Below are 23,203 nucleotides of genomic sequence, written 5' to 3' on the forward strand. Positions count from 1 at the left end.
ACTATCGTGGCCTCTCTTGCTGCGGAGCATAGGATCCAGACGCGCAGGCTCAGTAGTTGTGGCTCACGGGCCTAGTTGCTCCGCGGCATGTGGGATCTTCCCGGACCAGGGCTCGAACCCGTGTCCCCTGCACTGGCAGGCAGATTCTCAACCACTGCGCCACCAGGGAAGCCCCGAGGGTTCAGGTTTTTAATTCATCTAAATTATAATTTTGTGTATCATGTAAGTTAGAGATTTGCTTTTATTTATTTTGTCTACATATAGCCAATTCTCTCAATACAATTTATTAAGTAGTCCATTTTTGCCTGCTGAATTGAAATGCCGTCTGTATCATATACCAGTTTTCTAGGATTATTTCTGGATTCTTTTTTAAATCATGTTTTTTTGACCTAGTTCTATTCTAGTCTTACAACAAAATGACACTGATTTACTTGCTCTGCAGTATGTGTGTGTGTGTGTGTGCACGCGCATGCGTTTACAACCTGCTTTTGTTTTATAACCTGCTGTTTTTACTGAAAAACTGCAGCAGGAGAGTAGATACATTCTGAGTCACGTGATGGAATATAGCAATTAAAAGAAACTAAAGTTTTCGTATCAATATGGATAAATTTCCCAAATGTAATGTTGAGTAAGAAAAACAATCTGGGCTTCCCTGGTGGCGCAGTGGTTGAGAATCTGCCTGCCAATGCAGGGGACACGGGTTCGAGCCCTGGTCTGGGAAGATCCCACATGCCACGGAGCAGCTGGGCCCGTGAGCCACAATTACTGAGCCTGCGCGTCTGGAGCCTGTGCTCCGCAACAAGAGAGGCCGCGATAGTGAGAGGCCCGCGCACCGCGATGAAGAGTGGTCCCCGCTGGCCGCAACTGGAGAAAACCCTCACGCAGAAACGAAGACCCAACACAGCTAAAAATAAATTAATTAATTAATTTTAAAAAAAGAAAAAAGAAAAACAATCTGTATAAAAATTTCATGGAGAATACCATTTACATAAATGGTATTTACATAAAGCTTAAAAATATGTAAAACAATATTTAACGTAGTTTAGGAAAACATACATAATACAAGCTAAAAGGAAATTCATGCAAACAATAAAAACCAGATTCGGGATTAAAGGTAGATTTACCATGAAGTTTATGAAGTTTAAGTTCAGGCCTCTCACTTAGACAGAACCCTTTCAAGGTCCTGCACTTGAATTTGATTTCATAACTGTGTACTTGTTTTCTTAAAGAGGTTCTCCTCTCCCAAATTGTACTAGCCTCAGGCCTATCCCTAAAGGAGGATATAGAAGGGGGTGGGAAGGAAGGGGGAAGAGGGGGAGAAGAGGAAAGGGCTGAGGAGGGAAGGGGAAGGGAGGGGAAAACAAAGAGTCTCTCCTAAAAGATGCTGGCTCCCCAGTGCCTGCTCTGGCGTCACTGTCCAGCTCTTGGGCACTTGTGCCTGAAGGCATGTTTACTGTAAACTAGAGGGTGAGACAGCTCTTGGATTTGACTTGATTAACCGTCCAGGGCCTTGCACAGCTCCAGGCTTGGAGGACATGGAACAGAAGCCACCTGAGAGGGAGGAGTTCCCAAGAGGGCTGCCAGCGGCTCCACTTCACCCTTAGTCCATTCTTCCAGCCCTGGTGCACCAAGTAACACCAACACACAGCTTGCAAAACGCAGAGCGCGGCCAGAAGTTCTCCAGGCCAGAGGCTGAGTGCTTTGTGGTTGTGTCCAGGAGGATGGATTGAGACCCAAGGCACCCTGCAGCCACAATTCTGCTCCAGCCCTTTAAGCTTCCAGACTAAATCTCGCTTCTTTTACTCAAAGTGTACACCATTTTTTAAAAAACAAACCAACTTGAACAAAATAAATAAATGACAGTTATTTCAACAACAGCAACAGAAATATACAGAAACATACACTATGAATATCTTTCCATGTTCTTTTACAGCACTTTTTAAAAATTTTATTGAAGTATAGTTAATTTACAATGTTGTATTAATTTCTGCTCTATGGCAAAGTGATTCAGTTATACATATATATATATATATATATATATATATATATACATTCTTTTTCATATTATTTTCCATTATGACTTATCATAGTATATTGAATATAGTTCCCTGTGCTATATAGTAGAACCTTGTTATTTATCATCCTATATATAATAGCTTGCATCTGCTAATCCCAAACTCCCACTCCATCCCTCCCCCACCCCCCTCCCCCTTGACCACCACAAGTTTGTTGTCTGTGTGTTTCTGTTTCATAGATAAGTTCATGTGTTGTATTTTAGATTCCGCAGATAACTGATATCATATGATATTTGTCTTTCTCTTTCTGACTTTCTTCACTTAGTATGATAATCTCTAGGTCCATCCATGTTGCTGCGAATGGCATTATTTCATTCTTTTTTATGGCTGAGTAGTATTCCATTGTGTATATATATATATATATATATATATATATATATATATATATACCACATCTTCTTTATACATTCATCTGTCGTTGGACATTTAGGCTGTTTCCATGTCTTGGCTATTGTGAATAGTGCTACTATGAACATAAGGGTGCATGTATCTTTTTGAATTATAGTTTTGTCCGGATATATGCCCAGGAGTGGGATTGCTGGATCATAGGGCAACTCTACTTTCAGTTTTTTGAGGAACCTCCATAGCATTCTCCATAGTGGCTGCACCAATTTACATTCCCACCAACAGCGTAGGAGAGTCCCCTTTTCTCCACACCCTCTCCAGCATGTATTGTCTTCTACATTTTTAATGGCTACATAGGACATGTCAACATTGATTAAATGGTCACTATTGGACCATTAGACATTTAGATTGGTTCTAGTTTCTGCTCGATACAAACATTCCTACAGCTGACCCTTAGCATACAGCCCTAGTGATTTCTTTAGAAAAAAATTCTTCTAAGTGGACTTCCTTTGTCAAAGAGGACTGAATATTTTCAAGGTTTCTGAGATATATTGCCAAGTATGCTGCCCCAAAGGTTGCATCAATTCACACACATCAGTATATGAGAATGTCTTGCTTCCCAAACTGAAGTCAATGTTAAATGTTTACATTAAACAAAAGTATGTTGTCCAATGGATAGACAAAAAAAAAAATAGCATTTCATAGCTTTAATTTGCCATCAGTCCAAGATTCAATTGCCACATGTTCATTGGACACTTGTTTCTTCTGAGTTGATTTACTATTCTCGTGCTTTGCTCTGTCCTCCATTGAGACAGTCCTCCTAATCTTATTGATTAGTAAGAGCTTTTTATATATTATGACATTAACTTTTTTTCATGTATGTTGTTAATACTTTCCTTTTTGTTTTGCTATTTGCCTATATGGTTTATTGTGGTTTTGACGCACAGACATTTTAAAATTAGATGTATCAATAGTTTTTGTTTCAGATCTTTCTTGGGTGTTTTTTATTTTTAAGAGTCTTTTCCCCAAAGAATATATAAATGTTCACCTATACTTTTCCCCAGTACTTCCATGGTTTTATTATTTTTTATTATTTTTTTATTGAAGTATAGTTGATTTACAATGTTTCAGGTGTCTTCCATGGTTTTATTTATGAAATTTGGGGAGACCCTCTTCTTTTCCAAAGAGTTAATCATTTCATGAAAGTCACATTTTTCCTTACAGATTTTAAATGGGACTTTCATTATATATTGATTTGAGTCTCTTTCTGGACTTTTCAGTTTTAATCGATGAGTGTCATTTTCCCAGTATTATGTCAATTATTGTAATTATGGTGTATGCAATTCTAGTTTTATGGAAAGTCCTCATTATTTCTTTCTTTTCTTTTTTTTTTTTTTTTTCAAGATTAGTTTGGCTGTACTTGCATGTGTATTCCTCCGGAATCATTCTGGCAATTCTACTTTCTTTTCCTTTATTCGTAATATTATGAGCATTAATGATTTTTCTTAAACCCAAACGTGGTCTTGACTAAAAGATGTGGTTGGAGAAGAGAAAAAAAGTACAAAGAAACACTCACCAGGCTAGGTGAGATATTATAGATTTTTTACTCTAATCATTTCCAAATAACCAGACCTTAAATTCCTCCAATATGATCCAAAGACCTACCACCCATGGAATAAATGAAAATCTTCTGTGTAAAAGGAGAGATAGAGAGAATATCAGGACATATAGGTAGAAGTAAAAGAAAGAAAACAGGATCTGAAATTAAGAGGAACACAAAGACACATGAAATCAAAATGCTGAAAGGAGCCTAAAAAAATGACCCATGGTTTTCATTTTTTTACTTTCATTTTTCATTTCTATAAACAAAACTCTAAATGTTTTTAAGAAGCCACTGAAATTTTTTAGTCTATCCCCTAATCTAATTTATGATGCATAGGACCTACATTTCAGAGAGTTACAAAATAACAGAATCTTAGAGCTCCTTTCCTGCCCAATGCAGGAATCCCCCTGTAGCACTTCTCCTAGGAGTGGCTGGCCAGCCTCTGCTTGGCTACTGCCTGACTAGGCCTTGACTCACTAACTCACTGAGCCCTTCCCATGTTTAAATAGCCTAGGGCTTCCCTGGTGGCGCAGTGGTTGAGAGTCTGCCTGCTAATGCAGGGGACACGGGTTCGAGCCCTGGTCTGGGAGGATCCCACATGCCACGGAGCAGCTGGGCCCGTGAGCCACAACTACTGAGCCTGCGCGTCTGGAGCCTGTGCCCCGCAACGGGAGGGGCCGCGATAGTGAAAGGCCTGCGCACCGCGATGAAGAGTGGCCCCCGCTTGCCGCAACTAGAGAAAGCCCTCGCACGAACCGAAGACCCAACACAGCCAAAAATAAATAAATAAATAAATAAAGTAGCTATAAAACAATTGAATTCATGCTCTGCAATTCAGTTAAAAAAAAAAAATAGCCTAATTATTAGAAGGCTCTGGCTGCTATAAAGTCAAAATCTGTCTCCCAGCATTCCCCTCCCCCACCCTTTGCCCTGGTTCTGCTCTTCTGAGCCAACATTGGCCTTCACTGCTTTGGAGCTGGTTCTCCTGTCCCCTTCAGTTTTATCTTCCACAGACTTGTCATTCCTGATCAGTCCTTTTGGGGATATAGTTCCTGATCTCTCTTCTGGAAGTATTATAAAATAGCCAACGTTTCTCTTAAAGGTAAAATGCAGAAGTTAACATAATTCCCCAGGTTTCATCTGACCAGTGCAGTAAGTTGGGAGAACCTCATTCCTTACTTGGCATTTTTTTTTAAATGAATGCACCGCAGGTTACATTCAGGTTTGAGATAACAGACTCAAGCTACAGCTATTTGGCCTTGTCATCAGGAAATAGTTCTGGTCCTTTTCACATAAGCAAGAGAACAGATCTCACCGGTAAAAATGAACTCCTAGCTGACTGGTGAAATTTGGGAGGAGTCTTTAAAGCCAAAAATAAGGGGGAAAAAAGGTCTTTCCATGGAAAAACCGGAAGAATCCAGGTTGTGGAATTATGGGTGCCACGAAAACTTCTGCGCCCAGGAAAAGTGAGTGCCTGCCCATCAGTGAAGAAACCCCAAGTTGCATCACTTTGGGGGTGCCTTGTTCCAGGCATAGGTCTCTGCCGCAGTAGACAGCTTTTGAGAAATTGAGCTTTTGCCCCCTCTCAGTCTTGCTTCTTAGGATTGGTTGGGAGCAGTGACAGCTGAAATTTCTGTCTTGTCTATGCCAACGTGTGTGCCCGTCTGTGAAAAGTGGAAATTAACTCAGGACCTCAGGACCCCAATTACTCTGCGCCTAGTACCCTTGGGCTCTGCCTCAATCGGGCCCTCCTGGCAGCTCCTCTAATCCACTGAGAGCCTGACTCCTGGCATGCCCTCCTCCCGGCTCACCTTTCCCTTTCCCTCCCCTACGGAGAAGCGCTGTCAGCACCCCAGGCCAACTGCGCAAGCGTGGGCAGGAGGCTGCGGTGACCCAGCTCTCGAGCTGTGGTCATATGCCACAACAGCGGGGGCAGATCAGGAAAACTGGGGGCCTCACTAGCCGCGTCTGATCAGCCCTCTCCTGCTGCCTCCAGACGGGAAAATTCAGGCATATTCACAGATCGGCCCTGCTTGAAATCCACGAGGAGGCCTAATTACAGAGCTCCGGATCTCAGTTTTCTGTTTTGCCCTAAATCCTGGCATAGACCATAGTGAGTTAAGTCGGAAACTAAACACTCTCTTTCAAGGGAGGGAGAAGGCAGGACGAGGGAGTGGGGGAGGGTGGAACCTTATTGAGCTTTCATTGGTAGAAGACGAGCATGTGATCCTAAGAGATCTAGGATCTTCCGGAGCGCACAGATGTTTCTTCCACTGGTTCATTGTCCATAGGCCCGGCCCACCTCACCTTTGGGGGGCTTTGTTTTCTATTAATCTATCTCTTATAATGTAAAATCCATTTGGGAGTAGATTACGTACATACCATACACTGCTAGCCTTCCTGGCAAATTAAGTCACTGAAAAAATACACAGCAGCCAGATTTGTCGGAAAGGTTGCCACCATATAAGGATGAGAGATGGTGTTGAAAGAGAGGTGCTTTCTTGCTTTGGTTCAGGAAGCTGAAAAGTAAGTCTCCCTTTGCAAAACGTAGAGTCCTGACCCCTTTTACAGTCCTGAGTCCTAGGGCACTCAGATGGGAAGGATGGGAGTGAGGAAGAAGAGAGCTCTCCAGGCTCCGGGCTCAACTGTCTCTCCCTCAGGAACTCTAAGCCCTGGGCAGGGGGACATAACCCACACCCTCCTCCCTTACCCCCTTAGCAGGGAAGGAAGGAAGGAAGGAAGGAAGGAAGGAAGGAAGGAAGGAAGGAAGGAAGGAAGGAAGGAAGGAAGGAAGGAAGGAAGGAAGGAAGAAAATTATTTTTAAATAATAATAAATAAGAAACCCAATAAAGAGGTGTGTTTGTCTTTATGTTCTACTCTGAACCTTTACACTCTGGGTTGGAATATCCCCTCAAAGATCATTCATGAACTATCTAATGACTTGAGATGTTTTAAAAATGTTTTAGCATGGCAAATTTCCGGCAAATGCAAGAGAAGAGAGAGCCCCCATAGATCCACCAGTCAGACCACTCAGCTTCAACAAATTCAACTCACAGCTGATTTTGCATTACTTACACCCCATCTGTTCATTATGCACCCCTCCCACCCTGCCCCCAACCAGCGTTATTTAGAAGCAAACAAAACACATCACATCATTTTATTCCTAAATATAGAGTGGCCCTTAAAAGATAACATCTCATTTTGAATAATCACTTCTGTGCTGTTATCCAAGTGCTCTGATCTTTGAGGCAGAGCCTGAAGGCTGATGAGCTCCCTTAAGGTATGCTGGGTCAGGTGCCTATTACCATCATGGGGGACTCCATGGGTGCACTAAAATCACGGTTCATACCTACCCTACCACTACCCCCCATTTCCCAGTTGCCCACACTCAGGGGGACTGGCTTCTTAAGAGAGGGTTACATGCAGAGACTTGGAAGCCAGACTGGCTTAGAATCCCAGCTCCACCACTTCCTAGTTCTGTGACCTTGGGCAAGACACTCAACCTCTCTGTGCCTCAATTTCCTCATCTAAAAGCCAAGTTAATTAAGCTCATACAACTCAACAACAAAGAAACAAACAACCCAACTGAAAAATGGGCAGAAGGCCTAAATAGATATTTCTCCAAAGAAGACATTCAGAGGGACAACAGGCATATGAAAAGATACTCAACATCTCTAATTATTAGAGATTTTGATTTTGAAAATTAAAACTATAATGAGGGACCACCCCACACTGGTCAGAATGGCCATCATGAAAAAATACGAATAACAAATGCTAGGGAGAGTGTGGAGAAAAAGGAATCCTCCTACACTGTTGGTGGGAATGTAAATTCATGCAGCCACCATGGAGAACAGTATGGAGTTTCCACAAAAACCTAAAAATAGAGTTGCCATATGATCCAACAACCCCACTCCTGGGCATATATCCAGACAAAACTATAATTCAAAAAGATACATGAACCTCTATGTTCATAGCAGCACTGTTCACAATAGCCAAGACGTGGAAACAGCCTAAATGTCCATCAACAATGAGTGAATAAAGAAGATGTGGCACATATATACAATGGAATACTACTCAGCCATAAAAAGAATGAAACAATGCCATTTGCAGCAACATGGATGGACCTAGAGATTATCGTACTAAGTAAAGTAAGTCAGAAAGAGAAAGACAAATATCATATGATATCACTTATATGTGGAATCTAAAATATGACACAGATGAACTTATCTATGAAACAGAAACAGACTCGCAGACATAGAGAACAGACTTGTGGTTGCCAAGGGCGGGTGGGGTTGGGGAGGGATGGCGTAGGAGTTTGGGATTAGCAGATGCAAACTATTATATATATAGGATGGAGAAACAACAAGGTCCTACTGTATTACACAGGGAACTATATTCACTATCCTCTGATAAACCATAATGGAGAAGAATATGGAAAAGAATACCTTTATCTATATATATCTGAATCACTTTGCTGTACAGCAGAAATTAACACAGCATTGTAAATCAACTATACTTCAGTAAAATAAATTAAAAAATAAATTTAGGTTAATTAATAGTACTCACCTCATAGGGTTGTTTTAAGAATTAAACACGTTAAAAATAATGTGAAGCTCTTGGAACAGTACCTGACACATGGAAAGTACCATGTTAAGTGTCTGATTTTAATATTATTCTTTGCTTAATACATGCACCATTTCCACCAACACCACCTACTCCCTGAATTAACTGACAAACAATAACCCTTCACAGATGTGCAGCAATGTACATATTTCTCAAAGTAGTTTCAGACATGTTATCAGGCACTATCTCCCCATAATCTATGAGGGTGCCAGGCCTGGGGTATTCAGAGGTGTTAATACAGAACTGGGGGAAACAGTTAGCTACAATTAGCCCTGTTATTGATGGGGAAAAATTGGAACCAAACCAAAGGACTAACAATAGAGATTGGTTAAATAAAATATAGCACATCTGTATGTTCTGTCATCATAAATGAGGCAAAAGAACATATAATAATATAAAAATTATTCATGCTGAGTTAAGGGAAAAAGGAAAAGTTGCCCAAAAGTATGGAAAGTATGAATACTGTGCGTTATTTTTCCTTTTGGTATATCATGCTTATTAAAAAGACCAGAAAGACAACATCAAAACATTACTGTTTGTTATGTCTCAAGGGAGCAACAAAAAGTCATTTTCCTTCTTTGTGTTTGAATTTTCTGAATGTTCCATAATGAACATGTATGACTTGTTCATTATGGAAAGGTTATTGTTTAAAAACAGGATCCATAATTGCATAGGCAGGGTGATTCAGTTATATAAAAAAGATGGATGAAAACAGCAAGATACTAATGGCAGAATTGTGGGTGATTTTTTTCTTTAAATGTTTCAGGTTCTTCCAAATTTTCTGCTCTGAGAGCAGTAAGTTGTTTTGGAGAAGATGGTTCCAATGGGGAAACTGAGGCACGGGAGGCGGAAGGGAAGGCTCTCAGGCTCCACGTCCACCTCCGCCTGCCCTGCCCAAACCAGAGCAGGTGTGCTCAGTTCTCCCCAGTGGTGCCTACTTTCAGGTTCATTCCTGACCCCTGACTTAGAGCTCGAGGATGTAAATGACTGTCACATAATAACAGGGTGCAGCCTCGGAGTCTTTCCTCTCATTCTTGACCAAAGAGCAGCAAGAAGAAACCACAGGAGGAGAGAAGAAATGGGCTGCAGGGCCCTGCGTGTGTTGGGGTGACGTGGGGGATGCTTGGCACTCCAGAGGCGTCATCTCCACCATCTGCAGGGGCGGGGAGCCAGCCCTCAGCTGGGCCGCTGCAGATTCCAAGCCACAGCCATCTCCCGGTGGCGGCAGCTGTCAGCTGTGAGGGAGGAGAGAGCCCTGCAGGCAGATGTGTCAACCAGAGATAGCAGCCCACCCAGCCCAGGTATCTGGGGCCTCCCTGGTCTACTTCCCCAACAAGTGTGCCTGGAACAAAATAAACAAGAAACAAACAAAAACAAATAGACACAGGGAACAAAAAAAGAAAAGGGAGAATGAGAGAGAAGTACTTTCTCGATAGAGCGGTTGGAGCTGATGATAGCACAGGTGACAGGCTGTAGGGGGGTGGTGTGGCCCAATGGGCAAAGCTGTGGGTTAGAGCCACAGACCAAGAGTCCCCCACTGCCTGCGACTGTATGATCTAAGGCATGTGCCCTTCCCAGGACAGTGCCCCTTCTACGAGAGGCAAATGTCACCAAAGGGGTAAGAAGGCGTCCTTGCTTCTGGAAGGGGCGTCACTGCTGCACGTCTGCCCCAGTACTCACGGGAAGGGGCAGGGGATTCGGTCTTCCCACCTGTGTTCGGACCCGATTGTCAGGGCAGATTGCTGTCACTGTCAAACTCACTGCTTCCAGGTCTGCAGGGGAGGAAATAGCCCCCAGCTTGGCGATGCCACACAGGGAGGCTCAGGCTGGCTGGGCAGACCTGTCCTGGTCCTATGTGTGATGAGAGAGCCTGTCTTCCGTGCAGTCAGCTGAGACACTCAGTAGCCACGTCCGCCCTCCAGCAGCCCACACTGCCAGGTGGACCTTCGCATATCTGTCCGTTGGCCTCAGAGTAAAGTGAGCTTGGGGGATTTTTCCCCAGGTGGAATGGAAGAAAAAAGTCTCAGTGGCCTATTGCCATTAAAACTCTACATATGATCCTGGCAGCTTTAGAGAGACCCCCTGTCTGTTTGGAGGTGGTTACTTACCTGTTTTAGACAAGAAAGGTTTCTAGCAGGGATTTCAAGGTAAGAACATGGACGGAAAGCAACTCTGACAATTTGAATAATAGGAAAGACTCATTCTCCCTTACTCCTTAGCGTCCCAAGTTCATAGGTTGCTATTAAATCCCACCAAATCCTTCCACTGGCATCTGTTTGGCTTGGCAATTTGATTCAGGTTTAGAGTGCATCCCTCTGGCCCTGGCACCAGGCAAGGTGTGGAAGAGGATGCAACAGAAGAGTGAGATGTGGTCCTGGGGTCCACAATCCAGAGGGGGAGACAGAAGTCACATCCTGGGCTGAAACTGACCAGGATAGGTCAGACAACAGCTTCTGAACCATATCATGTGAAACAGTCCACGAGGACACTCATCCCAAATTACCACAAACCCCAAACAAAACACAGAGACCAAATCCTAAAATGTACCCCCGTATGTTAGTACCAGTCTGGGCTGTAAAAGAACACACCGTAGTGGCGCTTCTCTGCCTTGGAAAGCAGGAGTTGCAGGATGACAACTCAGCATCACACCTGGGCATTCTGTGTGCACATCTATGCCCACCTGCAAGCGATAGCAGCTGGGCCTTTAAAAAAAAAGTATGTGGCAGTGTTTATATATATTCTACCCTGAGGATAACATAAAGAAGATATTTAGGGCTTCCCTGGTGGCGCGGTGGTTAAGAATCCGCCTGCCAATGCAGTGGACACAGGTTCGAGCCCTGGTCCGGGATGATCCCACATGTTGTGGAGCAACTGAGCCTGTGCACCACAACTACTGAGCCCATGCGCCACAACTACTGAGCCTGCACTCTAGAGCCTGCGAGCCACAACTACTGAAGCCTGCACACCTAGAGCCCGTGCTCTGCAACAAGAGAAGCCACCGCAATGAGAAGCCTGCGCACCGCAACGAAGAGTAGCCCCCGCTCACCGCAACTGGAGAAAGCCTGTGCTCAGCAACAAAGACCCAACGCAGCCAAAAATAAATAAAAATAAAAATAAACTTACAAAAAAAAAAAGAAGATATTTAATGGGACCCCAAATTTACTTCAACAGCATGCAAGCTGTTTATGGCAGGATCCAACTGCAGGCCTCAGACACACCCCACATGTCCACCTCTCATTTGATCATTTCTTTCTCTCTTTTAAGGTCTGGTTCAAGACTCACATCTACTCTTCAGTGACGTCTCCAACTGCTCTTCCAATTCCATGTCAGAATTATTAGGACAGAAGTAGTTGATTTATATTCTATGTTTTATATTTAGGTTGCTATGGTTGTTCTGGAGGGTAGAGCAGATGATACTTCTTTGAGCCCCACCATGGTGCGTCCACAAAGCTGACAATCCTGTCACCAGGAAATAATGGTAAAGACCATTCTAAGTATCTAGTGACGGTCCATGTCCTTAACTCACTATTCAGCGAGCACCAGTGAATACTTACTAGCTGCTTTGGAAAGCAAGTGGGTTAACACCTAATGATAGCATTGTTACTGAGTCCAAGCTTGTATTGCACACCCCAGGATAGGACAATAAACTGAGAGACAAGTTGTTGAGGCAAGGAATAGCGACTTTACTCGGAAAGCCAGCAGACGGAGAAGATGGTGGACGAGTGTCCCAAAGAACCATCTTCTCCGAATTAGAATTCAGGCTTCTTCTATACTAAAAGGGGGGGGTGGGGTGGTAAAGTCCTGGTTCCAGCCAGACTTTGGTGGGGATGTGCTAGTTTCTTCTTTCTTGTAGTCATTCGCTGGTGGGTCTGGTCAGGATGTTTCCTGTGAGCTAAACAAAGGTATTTTAGCTTAATGTTCATTACCTGGGAGGCAGAGTTCCCAGAGACGGGCCATTATGTATAATGTAAGCTTATAGGCAACATTCCTTTACTGATTAACTTGTAATAGGATACAAAATTTCTTCCCTATTACGGCATGACTTGCACCTTAGCCTGTGCTGATTAGATTTTTGTATTATATTGTTCAAGCCCATGTTCATCAGCAAAAGGATTACAATCAACACCGTCATTATTCCAGATAGTAATTTGTACAGTCGGTGATAATTCCAGTCGGATAATATGTGTGATAAACATCATCTTTGTGAATAACAATTACACAAAAAGCACAAACACATCCAAGACATACTGAAAAGCTGAAATCCACATGCTACCTCCTTCTCGGAGAATAATATTAGCAAACCATGAATTTTCTTTTTAGTTACACATCTGGTCCCAAAGCTAATGGTTTGTGCATTTGCCTTGTTATAAGATCTAGAATTATCAGCTAGTTATAACATGCATATGATAAATTACTGCCAAAAAAATACATATTTCTAAGTAGACACCTCCATTCCAGACAGAACTGAACAAATAATTCTTCACCAGGATGGAAGTGAACACACAAGTAATAGCAATTAACTTGCTAATTCTTTCCTCCTTGCTTAGTATATTAGTCTTTGTGTCCTATATACTAAAGTATACTTCCTTCCTAGATGCCTTGAGGGGAGGCATTAGTAGAAGTCTGATACAGAGATTTTAAAACTTACTTTCAAATACGTAAACAAAAGTTCCATATCACCAATATAAAGTTAGGCCTTGCCAAGTCTGGTAGGGTATAGTTTTGGCTTTAACCACTAACTTAAAATGATTTTTAATCCAAATATCCAAGAACCAGCCAAGAGAAGCAATCATGGTTTCTGCTTACAATGAATTACCATAAATTATTTACATCTGAAAAGATACATTTTCAATGCTTTAGTTTATTCTCAAAAGTGGGTAAATAGCATTTGTATAAGCTTCCTGTGGCTGCTATAACAAATCACCACATATTGGTGGCTTAAAACAACCCAAATTGATTCTCTTACTGGAGTTCTGGAGACCAGGAGTCTGAAGTCAGTTTCACTGGACCAAAATCAAAATGTTCACCTGGAGGAGTCCTGGAGGCTTTGGAATGTTTCCTCCAGGTGAGCTTCTGGAGGCTACCTGTGTTCGTCTCCTGACCCCTTCCTCCCCTACACACACACCCTCTTGCTCCCATCCTCATATCTCCTGCTTCCTCTTTTACCTTCTTGCCTCTGTCTTTAAGGACCCTTGTGATTATATTTAGGGCCACCTGGATAATCCAGGCTAATCTCCCCATCTCAAGGTCCTTCACTGATCACACCTGCAAGTCCCTAGTCCCCTATAAAGTAGCATCCATAGGTTCCAGGGATTAGGGCATGGGTCTCTTTGGGGAGCCATTATTCAACCTACTACAGTCCTTATCTCACCTTGTCTATACTGTGATTTATAGGGACCTTCTTTCAGAGGTGGGACAAAGATGGACTTCTGATTGTCAAGCCATAATTGCAGTCTGAGCGTCATGCCCTGGCATTGAAGACAGGGCTGGATGGGCAGTGAAAAGACGAGTTTGAATCTCGCTCTGCCACCGCTGCTGTAGGATGGCCGGGGAAGCAACCACGGCGAGCCGTGTGTGATCCTACCCAGATGCCCTGAAGGAAAGGCAGCCTCCTCCGGTTCGGGTCAGTCTCCTCATCTCCAAACCTGGAGGTGCCTCATCCCGGTCACGCCTCCACACTCAAACACCATTTCTTGCTCCTAAGAAAAAGGCTTAGAAATGCCTCATTTGGAGCCTTTCTGCTCTCCGGGCACCCTGAGGTACCCTGGAAATGAAAGGATCAGAAGCAACCAGCTTACTTTTCCTTGAGCGCCCAAGAACTAAGGGGAAATCCACACCCGGCTGACACTCTCTCGGGCTTTGTCAGATACAAAAGGATGGAGCAGTAAATGCGCGCCCCCATCTCCCCTCTCTTGGCCCCCACTGGGACCATTCTTGAGTGTTAGTCCTATTCTTAATAACAAAGCCATTTTCTTCTAAGGGTCAAATCTTGTGATTTTCTTTTCTGGCTTTGCTCCATCTCTTTTCTGGGATGGCCCTAATCCCTGGGCCTCAGTGTCCCCACCTTCTAATTAAGTGGGGTGCACTCAGGTGATCAGAGATGAGTAGGATTGCGTACCTGCAGCCTTCCGGTGCAACACGCTCATTTTGCAGATAAGGAGACCGAGGCTCAGAGAAGGGAAGTGGCTTGGCAGGGGTCAGCCAGGGGTTGTGTGTGAATTTCTCTGTGTTTTTGTCCTGTCTCCTCAGTAACTCCAGGGCAGGGGCTATGGCTTTCCTGCCTTTTGAGTCCCTCCAGGGGTCCAGGCCCGGATTGGGGTTTGTAGACACTTGCTGATTGGGAGGACTGATGGATGGAACACAGGGCTGGTTGGGGAGAAGTTGTCAAGAGTGAGCCAGACTGCGAAGCTGGCCCTCGTGGGCAGGAGCGGCTGAGGCACGAGCTCTGGGGAGCCGCTCACCAGCTGGGTGACGGTGTGGACAAGTTTCTTGACTTTTCTAAGCCTCCATTTCTCCAACCAGAAAACGCAGATGATAATTCTTACTCCACGTGCTTGGAAGAGTTAATAAGGTTTAACAAGTTTGATACACTCAATAGATACTAGCTTATTTTTGTTGCGGTTCTTATCATCGTAATTAGGTAGGGGCAAAGGCAGGGTCACTCGGGGGAGGTGCAGAAACAATGCAAATGTAATAGAAAGACGTGGCAAAGCACAGGGAAAGCAGTCCCTTGCTGCAGCTCCTGAGACTGGGGAGCCTGACAGGACTGTAGAAAGCTTCGGTGAGTCTGATAGAGAGGGGAGGGGAGTGGGGAGAGCTAGAGAACTCCAGGTCCCAGTGCTCGGAAGACCTTAGGCTCATACACCTATAATTAATCTGTGAGCATCCCAGCCCCTGCACTAAAATGGGTGGGGCCACCCCTCCTTGCTTCCACCCACATCCTTAGCGGCCCATGACCCTCCTAGACAACTCTTGACCTGTGTTGACCTGACTTCGCCTGCAAACAGAGGGGTGCAACCCAGGGCAGGGGTCCCACTCAACGGGATTTCCCCTCCTAGAAATGGATGTTCCCCTGGCAGCCGGGTCCTCCAGCACCCCAGCCTGTCACTCGCTGCCAACTCCACCAAAATGCTTGGGAGAATGGGAGCCACACGGAGGCCCAGCTGGGCTCCATGGAAACAAGACAGGCCAAGCGAACAGCTGTGTGGGCCACTCTACTAGGTGGACATGGAAGGGATGCTGACAAAGCCGGGGGCGGAATTCCTCTCTCACTCTGGAAAATCGGTGGCAGAGAGATGGATTGGGTGCAAGGCACTTTTGAGGAAATCTCATCTCTTGGGTCAAAATGTAGGGACTAATGCCTAAGTTAGCTCAGAGAATGGTTTCCGGCAGCGTGGCCCTGATGACATGTGAGGTTGGTGTGCGTGTGTTTCTTCCAATTCCTGAAATGGGGCCCTCTCCCATGTGGCAATCCTATGAGTAATCACAGTGTGATTCTGTTCTCAGTGAACCTCTGCTTATCCCTGAAAAAGCGTCACCTGGTAATTAAGCAGTGACACAATTATCCAACCAGAGAGATCTGCCATTTTATTGGAGACAGACTAAAGAGGGAAACGAGTAAGAGTAAGGAAATTGGCTCTGGAATCCGGAAGACTTGGGTTTGAGTTCCAACTGTACCACTGTCTTATACAAGCTTCGTTTCTTTTCTGGGACTCAGTTTCCTCATCTGTGAAATGGGAATAACAACCTTTCTTCTCCCCTGTGGCTGCAGTGAATGTCAGGTGAGGTATTTGTCTGCAAAGATGCTTGGTAAACTGTGAAATGCTGTATGCTTGCAGGAGGTGGTTATGGCCAGCTGTCCCTCCTCAAAGTTTCTTTCAGGGAGTTCTGAAGTTGGGAGGGGAGTTCTCGGCTGTGCCTCAGGTAATAGAGCTCTGGACCTCCCCCGCCAACCATAGTGCTTTTGGAGAGTATGTGTGCCCTCCAGTCTCCAGCCAGTGCAGCCCTTCTTTTTTTTTTTTTTTTTTTAATTATTTTTATATATTTATTTAGACTGCGCTGGGTCTTATTTGCAGCACACAGGATCTTCGTTGCGGCATGCGGGATCTTTTTTTTTTAGTTGCAGCATGTGGGCTTCTTAGTTGTGGCATGCGTGTGGGATCTTAGTTCCCCGACCAGGGATCAAAACCGGGCCCCCTGCGTTGGGAGCGTGGAGTCTTACCCACTGGACCACCAGGGACGTCCCTGCAGCCCTTCTTAATTAAACAGGTGTATGCTTGGTTAAAATTAAACGGGTGTATCCTCCGACTGATGGAAATCAAGCCCTTCCATTGAATCAATGCAGTCCTGCTGGAAACTGCCCCTCAGAGAAGGCGGGGAGGTTGGAGCTTCTGACGGTTTGGCCGTGTGCTGGCCATCAGGCCACCCAGCCAGTCCGAGGACCCATCCTCTTTCCGGGGGCCCTCCTCCCACCTGGTGGCCCGCAGCATTCAGGAATCCCCGGATATGAGAGCAAAATAAGATAACGACTCTACCAGCTTCTGGAAGCTGCTGTGTTGGATGGTGGTGAAGGTGGCAGAAGGGAAATGTGTGTGTGGAGGGGAGAGAGGGAGAGAGACTTTGGGGCAGGAAGAGGACGGGGAGGGGAGAGGAGGGGAGGGCAAGGAGGAGGCTCATGCAGTTTTTGATTCAAAGATGCTGTTTGAGAGGTGACTCTGTGTAGGTCCTGCGGTGGATAAGGAGGCTGCAGAGAGAGGAAGGAAGAGGGAAAACGAGAAGGGGAAGGAGGAAAAGGAGCTGGAAAGGGAGGCTGTTTGAAAGAATATTCAGAGCTGTAGATTCCAGGCAGGCGGGAAGGCAGGCGAGTCTCCCCCCAGAGAAATGAGAAACCCTGTCGGAACCCCTCCAGTCCTTTTACCCTCCTGGATTCCTTAAAGCAATTAAAGGGGCTTTTGCCTGAAAAGCAGCAGCAACCCATCCCAGTTCCTCACCCTTAGTAGGTGCTCAGTAAAGAGTAGCAGAATCCCAGGGTGGTCCCAGCCGCAGTTCTCCAAAGGAAGCTGGGTCTGGGTCTGACCAAGTTTTATAGTCTTGAAGCCCAGGGGGAGTGGAGGAGCCGGGTTTCCCTTATAGCTCCCTGAGGGCCTGGCCTGGGGCCACCCTAGGACACCGAATGCTTCCAACTCTTGGGGACCACTTCCTATAGCCTCAGGCGTATAATTTGCACACAAACTCTGCAAAAGTGGCAGATAACACAATCCATTTCCGTCATTTAACAGCAAAATGTCCTTCTCTAAGAAATATGCAGGGCACGTTTAGGCCTTGCTTCGGTCATTCTCAGACCCCTGCTAGGAGTCTGGGGGAATTCACTTTAGCCAACTCACCTTTATTGCGTATATCCTGTCTGCCAGGCAGTGTGTTTGTTGGGTGCTAGAATACAATCTATGCCCCATGCTTCAGAGCTCTCATTCTCATGGACGAGAATAAAATCATAATTGTTTTGCAGATGAAGAAACTGAAGCCATATGTGCTGTCATTAAAACATCCATTTGTTGGGAATTCCTTGGAGGTCCAGTGGCTAGGATTCATCACTTCCACTGTAGGGGGCACGGGTTTTATCCCTGGTGGGGGAACTACGATCCCTCAAGCCGTGTGGCGTGGCTGGAAAAAAAAATAGGAAACATTCATTTGTTCTTTCCTTCATTCATTTATCCAGACAGCTTTTATTGAGTCACATGAGGTGCCAGGCCCTGTACTGGGCACTGTAGGCTGATACAGAGAAAAGTCAGGCACATTCTTACCCACGATGTGACACCTACATAGGCAACCACAAATCTATGCAACTTCAGGAGTTTATATTTTGGTTGTGCACTGGAGCCTTATGACTTTTATCTATATAGCTTCAGTTTCATCATATAAATGCCATTGGGGGAGGGCAGTAATGGGAACCTATGATACACACACACACACAGGTTACTGAAATTGCTGCCTCACATCTCAGGAAGTTGGGGGAAGAAGGATGCTTGGAGAAGGACATAAGAAAAGAAAGCCAAAAAATAAAAAACAGAGTAAAGGCAAATGTCATAAATGGTTGATTGAAAAATTTCCTTTTAGAATCACTTGTTTATGTGGTTTGGGAAACTTGTTTTTTAATAAGTACAATTTGGTTCTGCTTTGAAACTCCAAAATTAAAAAGAATTGAGCGTCAGACAAAACAAACACACACCCAAAAAGAAAGCCATCGCCAGCTGAAATAGTGGGGTGGCCCCTGCAGGAGGAGGGGTGACAGTATGGCTTAGAGCAGAGGCTGGGCATTCAACCTACATCAAGACGGCGGGTAAGAGCACGAACTGGGAATAGTCAACACTAAGTGGATCTGCCATTTAGTAGCTGTGTGAGCTTGAGAAAATGGCTTAATTTCTCCACACCTCCTGATCTGTAAAGTGAGGATGACTGAATGTATCTCTCAAGGTGGTACAGACCTCATTGTGAGGATCCACGGAAAGGCTCTGCATAATAGGACTGGTGTGTCCGAGGGACTTGTTAAGATGTTATCATCCACCAGCATCACCATCGTTACCAAAAGTGCCCCATGGAGTAGGAGGAGGAGACGGTGACAGGGATGGAAGTGAGGGTTTTTCCGGTTGGAGCAGGCCGGGTAATGAGTGATAGAAGGCCCCCTCCGTATCTCCCTGAGGATTTCAAGCAGCCACAGGAGAGACCCACGTCCAGGGCGAGACCTTCAGGGGCCCAGGCTGGGTCTGGCTGGGAGGGAATGTGTCCCATCTGACAACGAGCGACTGGGGCCAGGGAGCCCCTGCCCTGGGGGTGGAGCCCTGGGGCCCTCTGAATAAGGACAGCAGATTATCATTCTTGTCTCCACCCAACCCTGGGAGCCTCCCGGAAAGAGATAAGCTCAGCTCATCAGTCTCCCTGCCCTAGAGCAGCTACTTTTTACTTTAAAATAATTATACTTTTTTTTTTTTACTATTTACACAAATAATAAATGCTTATATTTGGAAAGCGTATAAAAGTCAGAATAACATTTACAATTACCCTGAGTCTCACCGCTGGCAACAATCACCTCCTGTATTCTAGATAATTAGTGCATTATTTTTGGCCTTGTAAAAAATAATATAGTTGTAATAAGAGTATAATTTTATTCTACTGTCTCGCTGAACATTACTTCATAATCTTTTGTTATTATAGACTTTATACACACAATTTTAAAAGTCTGCCTTTGATTTCAGTTAGATGATGTGTTCTTAACTAATCATTCCTATATTGTTAGACTGTTTCCAATTTTACGCTATTATAAAAAACATCACATTAACATCTTTGTATGCAGTATATTCTGTAATTTAAATTATTTCCTTAGACTGAATACCCAAAATGGAATTCATATTGTTAAAGGGCATAAACATTTATGACTTTTTATACATATATTAGGTATCTCAAAACGCTTTCTAGTTTTATTCTTCCAAAATATGTAATGTATACTCATATAAAAATGTTAAAATGTAGAGCTAAGTAAAGTGAATGGAAAAAATAATTAATAATCCTAACATCCAAAATAACCTCTTTTGACAATTTCCTATGCTTCCTTCCACATTGTTCTGGGATCATTTTATACTTATAAGTAATATTTTTCACTTATTGTCATTTATTTCTTCACATCTTTAAGAATCCTTCTAAAACATAATTTTTAATTACTGCAAAATGGCCCATTTTTCAAAACAGGGTCTATATCATAGTGTGTCTATGTGTCTATATTGTGTCTATATTTTATTGGTGGCTATTGGGAATTTCCCCCCAATGCTTCACTGTTATAAATGACAATAAAGCAGATGCTAAAAGGCCACTACATTCATGAGAAGGACTCCATCCCAGTGGGAGTCACAGAAATACAGATTCGAGAGATCTATTGTACCTCAAGAGAGTCACTCATCCAGCACCCTGTAACTAGATTCAAAATCACTTAATCCCCATTTTACAGATGAGGTACACTGCATTCAAGAGAATTTGAGTGGGTTATACAAGTTCATAGATCTAGTAAGTACCAAAGATAAGAACTAAAACCTAAAAACCTAAAAGCCTCGGGTCCAATGCTGCTTCCACGTGTGAATCAACTGGATTGTTTTTTATTCTGAAACATTCTTGTTTTTTGGATATTTGAGAACTAAGTGTACAAGAGATGGTAATATGCTAAGGAATGCCTAAAGAGGATTGATCTTTTATTCATATCAGCCTGAGGGAAGGTCTCTATTGGTGTGTCACAGGTCTCTACCCTTGACTCTATCCTGCCCAACGTTTTGATGACGGTGGATAAAGCAGACTTATAAACATTTCAGGTAACGTATAATTAATATGCTGAATGACAAAAGCAAGATTCCAAACTCAATGGATCTCAAGGATGGACTAAAACTCCTCCTACTAGGAAGAAGTATGAAGATTTCCTTTCTATCCAAGAAATTAAAAAAAAAAAAAAAAAAGGAAAGAAAAAAATGTACACAGAAAGGAGGAAAAATGACCTAATAGCATGTCTATGAAAAAAAAAAATTGAAAATGCAGTTAACTCCCCCCACTTAGTGCTGGTCAACAATGTAATAATATAGGGAACCATCAAGTTGCACAACTCCAGGGGGCACTATTTACATGTACTTCAATGAGACAGCCTTGGATATGGCTGCCCAAGACCTGCAGTGATTTTTGGCTGTGTTAATAGAACTGTAGGGTTGTTAATTTTTTTTTTTCATGATACGTGTTAAAGGTGATAAGGCAGACTTTATGTAAGGGGGACTAATACAATGGGGTTTTGTAGTGAGGGGGAGAGAGATTGGGCTCAACTCTGAATACAATAAGTGGCAATTTATAGCCAAGGAGCAGGGTCAGAGGATGGAAAATTACTAAGAAGGAACATCAGGGGTAAGGGGGATTCTGGCTAAACCAACTTGACAAAATTTTTGCTAAAGGCAGGCCAAGGTGGTAAGATATTGAGTGTGGGGGGGATAAGGAATTTGCTCAGAAATCAAAGATGGGGGATTGTCGCTAAACTGACACAGCAGAGTTCTTGCTAAAACTAGACTAAGCAGAGATGAACACGGAAGCCCAAAAGTCAGGGCCTGGTTGAGAAGAGGGTTCAGAGGAGCCAGAATAGAATTAGATCAAGGAGTGAATCTTTGTCAGGGTCCAAAGTCATTACGCTCATATGGGCCTCCAAACGGGGCCATGTTTTTAGAGGGATAGTGACCAACTTGAGGGCACTGGGAGAAAGGTGACCTGGATGATAAAAGGTCTGGGAAACATGTCATGATTATCTTTCAAAAGACATTTATTGAGTACCTACTATGTGCCCATTGAACAGTACAGACAACAAAAACTAAATTCCTGTCTCAAAGAACTTTACATTCTGTTGTGAATGTTAAAAAAGACTGAAAATAAGCTAGTATATAAAAAAAATAAGCAAGATAATTATAGTACGATAAACACTGAAATAAAGGGGGGAGGGTGAAAAGCTGGATATAATCTCAAGAGCAATTAGCGAGGCAGAGGAAAATCAAGAGTTTGGGGTGTCACAGAAACAGAGGGGAAAGGTTGACTGTGTGGTGGCCGCTGGGAGGAAAAGGAAGATGAGAACAGAGAAGTAACCACAAAATTCGGCAAGATGGATGTCATTCGTTACCAGAACACAAGAGCAGCTTTCACTGGAGTGCTGAAAATGGAAACCCACAAGTTTTGCCATGAACATGGAGCAGAGAATGGAATGATATATACACAGAGTCAAGGAAGGATATACAGTTGACCCTTGAACAACATGGGTTTGAACTGTGCGGGTCCAATTATACAGGTTACTTTTCAATAGTAAATATTACAGTACTACACAATCCACAGTTGGTTGAATCCGTGCATGTGGAACCACAGATATGGAGGAACTGAGGATATCAAGCACGGATTTTAAGTTATACTCAGATTTTTTAATGCAAAGATGGTCCACACCCCTAACCCCCATGTTGCTCAAGGGTCAACTGTATTTTAAAAGATGGGAGGTATTAGGACACAGTTATGTGCTGATGGGAGGGATCCAATAGGGGAAGGGAAAGTGATGATCAGGAGAGAGGGAAGGTTGATAAACGCAGGCATATAATCTTTGAGATGGCCAGTGGAGATGGGTCCAGAGCACAGGTGGAGGACTTGGCCTTTGATTGGAGCAGAGAGATTTAAAATGCTTATAAGGGCAGCATTGTAACTGGAAAGAAAACAGAAAATATGAGTTCAACTCCTGGTAGGTTTGTAGACTTGGTGATGGGAAGATGTCAAATGCCTCCACTTCCCTAACAAAGTATGAGACCAAAGTTGGGCGGAGCGGAACGCAGATTTGGGAAGAGAGGAAAGATACGGAGTAACTGCCTTGGAAAGTGAGGATTCATATTGACTGGGGGAGCGTAGCAGGGTTGCTGGGCAGAATAGAGTGCTCATCTGAGGTTTGTGTGAGCCTCAGCCATCGGCTCTGGCTACGTTAAGTGACAAATCTATTGGAAGAATGGAGAGAGTTCACATG

This window comes from Balaenoptera musculus, chromosome 6 (assembly GCF_009873245.2).
Source record: "Balaenoptera musculus isolate JJ_BM4_2016_0621 chromosome 6, mBalMus1.pri.v3, whole genome shotgun sequence".
Classification (NCBI taxonomy): domain Eukaryota; kingdom Metazoa; phylum Chordata; class Mammalia; order Artiodactyla; family Balaenopteridae; genus Balaenoptera; species Balaenoptera musculus.